Genomic DNA, 6,000 nt, shown 5'->3' with positions numbered 1-6,000 from the left:
GTAAAAAATAAAAATCGTTAAAATTAAAAAAAAAAAATTATATATATATATATATATATAGAGAGAGAGAAAACACAATAGATGAATATGCGTCTGTTATAAATATAGAAGAAATATAGAGAAGACGAGAATTTGAATATCTGAAGCAAAGAGAAATAATTTTCTTGTATTGAAATGATGTATAAAAATTCTCTCAAGAACACCCAAGTTCGGGTCTTGTGGTCAAAGAGGGGGCCACCCTAATATGACCGTTGTCATATTTTGACACGTAAATCAGTAGGACCCATTTGAAGAGTTTATTTATTTACCTGTTTTATTTTTTTTTTTCTTTAAAGAGCTTTTTTTTCCTTCTCCATAATGATAAAACAAACATACACACTATTTTCATCACTGCTTGATTTGAATTAATAATACCTCCATAAACATTAAACTTTTTCTCTTCTGTCCCCACAAATTTTTTTTTATTTTATATTACATCTTTTAGGTTTCTAAAATTTTTAATAACGGTTCTACTAATCTCTCGATTTGTAATAATAATGCCTCCAGAATCTTTTGTCCCCTACAAATTTTATTTTTATTTTTTTATTTTTTATATTACATCTTTTAGATTTCTAAAATTTTTAATAATGCCTCTACTAATCTTTTAACATTTTATCTCTCAAAAATCTATTGCACTCATTAGGGGCATGCATAACGATCTTTATTAATGATTTATTCTCGGTCTTTAGTGTCACATCAATAGAATATTCTTGTAACGAGAACAGTCTTTTTGATTGATATGGCAGCAATCCTTAATTGTACATACAAATTTTAAAAAGAGATGAAAATTTTCATTTTTCTCTTTTTTTATTATTCTTCTCCTTGAGAGAGAGAGAGGAAAATTCAATTTGCATTCCTTCAAATACAAGATTGTTATTGATTCACGTAAACAAGCTGATCAAAAAATTCAATTTGTTTCTCAAAGAATCCATCATTAGCTAAGATTTTACCATCAAGAACAATATTTGCCTTAAGCCGTATAAATAAGGATATCTTTCTAATGCTGACCTGGATCAATAAAAATATGACACGTGTTAAAAGCTTTTTAAAATAATTAATAAAAATTATTTCAATCTTTTTGCGGGGATCATTCAAACGGAAAGATTTTTTTTTTCCCCTCGTGCGTTTGAGATTTTCTATTACAAACCCTTCATATTGAAATCCGTTACTGAAGATGCAAGAAATTCATTTTCATTTTCTCTCTCTAGAACTCTTACACTTCAACAGAATGCCCCAAATCCATCCATTACTTCTCATATTTATAGATACTTACAAACACTAATGGACTACTAGATCCGGGCCCGTTCCTCTGTGGGTTTTGGTCATCTTTGATGGGTTATTCGCGTTCGGCCCATATGGCAGTATTTCTCTATGGGCTGGACCCATTTGCTAGGACCGGTTGCCATGTTCGCGGGTCATATCCGGCCCATGTCACTTCTGGCCTCCTCAACTGCCCCCATAATTACTCCTTGTTTAAAAAGGGAGTAATTATCAAAGGCGTCTCATCATGATGTTGACGGCTTGAGAAACCCTTATGGGGGAATGGGCGGTCGGATCTGGAATCAATGTTCCGGGGTTCGATAAACTTCTCGCCTCCCTGACGCTTCGGCCCTCGGGTCCACTTCGCCTTTATAAGGCTCTAGAATGCCACTTCATGCCTTTTTACCATCTCCATCTCTCTCCATCATCAGTCAAATCTCTCGCTCATCTTTTTAGAACGGTGCTAGATTTCATCCGGTGAAATTCTTCAAGAGTCATTCTTCCAGCGATCTTGCAGTGCTCTTTGTTGCTTTCTACCCCAGAGGTTAGTCTTGTTCCTTTTTACTTTCGGCAGACTTCTTTTTACTCTTTTAGATCCTTCAATTGCTTCCACCATGGTTGTAGATCTAGATGTTCTTCGTATGAGACTTAGACTTCCTGACGACATCCATGTTAGGGTTTGCCCTAGGGATGTTAATATTATGACCGGTGTCGGCCTTCTTCCCGGTGAGGTTTTATTTACTAACCTTCAACTGAATGTCGTTAGGTTCCCTCTGCATCCCTTATTTAATTATGTTTTCAATAGACTGGGGATATCCACCCTGCAGGTAAACCCCAATTTCTTTAGAATCATATCCGTTATGTTACTGTTGATTCGTGACAGAGGTCTGGACCTTGACCTCATAGATCTTCTTCTTTGCTATAAGGTCAGTAAGATCCGAACTGACGAGCCATTCTACCACCTCTACCCGATCGACAAGATGTCCATATGTACAGATACAATCAAATCTGAAAAGGGTTGGAGGGATAACATTGTGGGTGTTAGTGGGGCCTGGTCTTCGCCTGCTGCAGAGGATTACCCAATCCTGAGCGCCTTTGGCGTCTGTTCTGTCTCCTCGTATAAGAAATTCAAATCTCATAAAAACGATTATCCCTGCGAAACATGTGTTCCTCGCTTTTGTACTTTCTTATGTCACTCCTTAGGCATACCTTGTGATGACTTGAGCTACAGTGTTTGCAGGGATAGGAGTAATTACTTGAAGAAATACGTTCTGAACGATATTCCTTCTTGCTCAGACCTCCTCACTTCAGACAACCTTCTAGCGCTCTCATCCCTCGGCTATACAATGAGCAGGCTTCAGATTCCTTCCTTTGGTAGGAGGAAAAATCCTCCCCCAGCCACTACTGCTGCTGGAGCAACCTCCTCTCCTGCATCAGCCTCTTCTTCAGCCACCATCTCTGACACTATCCCGAGTACGGTGGCTATTGATCCTGTTGTTAGCACCCCTGCTACCAACCCGAACACATCTCCACAGATCACTACTACCCTTGCTGCCGCTGGGGGTGATCGGGACAAAGAGCGAGACAAAAGACCTCATCCTGAGGGTGGAGTCAGCCTTGAGGAGGAATCTCTTACAAGAAGGACCCGAGTCTCTGGGCCGAGCGCTTTCTTGCATCGCCCAGTCAAAGCTCCTGCCCCCTCCGGGCCTGTTGCAGCTGGTGCCTCTACCTCTGCTTCAGCTTCTGCCTCTGCCTCTATTCCTGTTCTACCACCATGGGCTCCTCGATACACCCGAACGGATGGGACGTTCGTGAAGCCGAACGAGACCATGTTAAGCGATGGCCAGATCGCCATGGCGTATTATAAGAGCATGTGGACTCCAAAAGACCTTGAGGCGGCGAAGGGTCTGTCACAAAAGGATGTGTTCAGCTGCTTTCCCCAATCTGCCATGGAGGTGATTTTTATTTTCTAACTCATGAATCTTCTCATAATATTTGCTCTTGCCTTCGTCCGACCAGGCGATCGGTTTAACCAATATCCATGCATATCTATGCAAACTTTGTTCGGTATGATGGCTATGCATAAACAGGTGGAAATGGGGAACGCCAGGGCCCGTAAGTTCTCTGATAGCCTGGATGTGGCTAATAAGGAAAACGACATTCTTGCCAGCAAGAACACTGAGATATTGGCTCGGCTTGAAGAAGCCGAAAAAGAAAGAGATGCCTTAAAGAAGGAAACCGACTCTCTTCAGGATGAAAAAGATGCCCTCCAGCTTGAGAAGAGTGTCTGGCAGACTGAACGTGATTCAATCAGAGATGAAAAGGCAGAGCTCCAGCGCCTTCTGGCTGACAAGCAATCTGCTCGGATGGCTTTTGAGAAAAGAACTCTGGACGAGCGCAACGCTCTGATTGACACCATTAGCAGAGTGAATGGTGGAATGCTGGCTCTTCATGCTCTGTTCTCAAGAGTTGGAGCTCTTAGATATGCTCAGGGATTCCGAGATGGTTTCTCCGACCGAGTTCCGGCTGAGGGCCAGACCAGCTCAACTCCGGATGAGATTGATAAGGATCTAGGGATTGACCCTCTGGGGGTCTATGTTGACCCAGAACCCACCGAAGCCGAGCACATATTTGATGAGTGTCAGGAGATTGCTTCCCCCAGGATCACTACAGCTCCTCCTACCGTTCAGCCTCTAATCGCTCTTCCTTCGTCAACTGTGGTATCTCCCATAGTCACTGCTGACGTTGGGCCCCAGCAGAACGACTCTGTTATTCATCTAGATTCCCCACCTCGTGAGGGTGAGATGGCTGAAGGGAACGAGGAGGTGGGTCAGCACAACCAGGAGGCTGTCGGTACTGAGGCAGCTAGCTAGGGCTCTTCCAGATTCTTCGATTCCATACTCTTTTATAGTTATGTGACTTGAATACTTCACTTTTTGTAACCTCAATGCTTATTATGAATGAGATGATAAAACTTCTTTTTTTTCTTCTTCTCTTTTTTTTTTTTGTGTGTTACGCTCTGTTCAAACCCACTTTCAATATTTTTTCTTATTGACTTTATCGTGTGCGTGTTTTTTAGCAAGTCTCTGGCGTTCGGCTTTTGGTGCCAGCTGCTACTTATCTTGCTTAAGTGCCTAGCGCTCGGCTAGAATGCCACTTGCCACTTGGCTTTTCATTTTTTAGCAAGTGTCTGGCATTCGGCTTATGGTGCTAGCTGCCACTTATCTTGCTTAAGTGCCTGGCGCTCGGCTAGAATGCCACTTGCCACTTGGCTTTTTATTTTTTAGCAAGTGTCTGGCGTTCGGCTTATGGTGCCAGCTGCCACTTATCTTGCTTAAATGCCTGGCGCTCGGCTAGAATGCCACTTGCCACTTGGCTTTTCATTTTTTAGCAAGTGCCTGGCGTTCGGCTTATGGTGCCAGCTGCCACTTATCTTGCTTAAGTGCCTGGCGCTCGGTTAAAATGCCACTTGCCACTTGGCTTTTCATTTTTTAACAAGTGTCTGGCATTCGGCTTTTGGTGCCAGCTGCCACTTATCTTGCTTAAGTGCCTGGCGCTCGGCTAGAATGCCATTTGCCACTTGGCTTTTCATTTTTTAGCAAGTGTCTGGCGTTCGGCTTATGGTGCCAGCTGCCACTTACCTTGCTTAAGTGCTTGGCGCTCGGCTAGAATGCCACTTGCTACTTGGTGCTCATTTTTTTTAAAAAAAACCCTTTAAAAAGGAAAGCTATTTTTATAAATCTCAGGAATTTGCACATTCATACGTACTTGATTGAAAACAAACAACATCCAATAAAACTGAAACTTAGCTTTTATTGATAGTACCTCTTCAGAGACGTAGCATTCCAGGGCTTGTTGACCAACCTTCCCGCCATAGTCTCTAATGTATATGCCCCCTTCCCTATGACTTCTGTAATTCTGTATGGGCCTTCCCAGGGTGGCATCATTTTTTTGACTATCCCCACCTTTCTTTTCAGAACCAGATCGCCAGGGGCAAAATCTCTGTGTTTCACTCTTTTGTTGTGACTATTCGCCAATACTTGCTGGTATGATGCTAACCTTATTGCTGCAGCGTCCCTTTTTTCGTCTATCATATCGAGGTTCAATCTTAACATTCTGTCGTTCTGACTTCGACTCCATGCTAAGCTTCTGATAGTTGGGACCAAGTGCTCAACCGGTATAACCGCCTCGGTACCATACGCCATTGCAAACGGGCTCTCCCCAGTCGGCCGCCTTGGGGTGGTTCTGTAAGCCCATAGGACATTCGGGAGCTCTTCCAACCACTTCCCTTTATGGTCCTCTAGCTTCTTCTTAATGCAGGCGAAAATTGTTCTGTTTGTAATTTCTGCTTGTCCATTGGCCTGGGGATGACTTACTGCAGCCAACTTCTGATTAATTCCATACTCTTCCAGCAGCTCTCTTACTTGCTTGCTGTCGAGGTTCGTGCCATTATCCATGACTATTGACCTTAGAACGCCGAAACGGCAGATAATATGGCTCCAGATAAATCGTCTCACATGAGTCTGAGTCACGCTTGGATATGGTTCTGCTTCCACCCACTTAGTGAAGTAATCCGTGGCCAGTAGCACATACTTGTTCTGAGCTCTTGCAGTTGGCAGAGGACCGACCACATCCATCCCCCATTGCGCGAAAGGCCATGGCGAGGCCATTACGTGCAATTCCTCAGGTGGTTGGTGGATT

Source organism: Cornus florida, unplaced genomic scaffold (assembly GCF_030987335.1).
Source record: "Cornus florida cultivar Cherokee Brave unplaced genomic scaffold, ASM3098733v1 CherokeeBrave_3.0.0_Hap2_Chr03, whole genome shotgun sequence".
Classification (NCBI taxonomy): Eukaryota; Viridiplantae; Streptophyta; class Magnoliopsida; order Cornales; family Cornaceae; genus Cornus; species Cornus florida.
Note: the sequence above shows the minus strand (reverse complement) of the source record.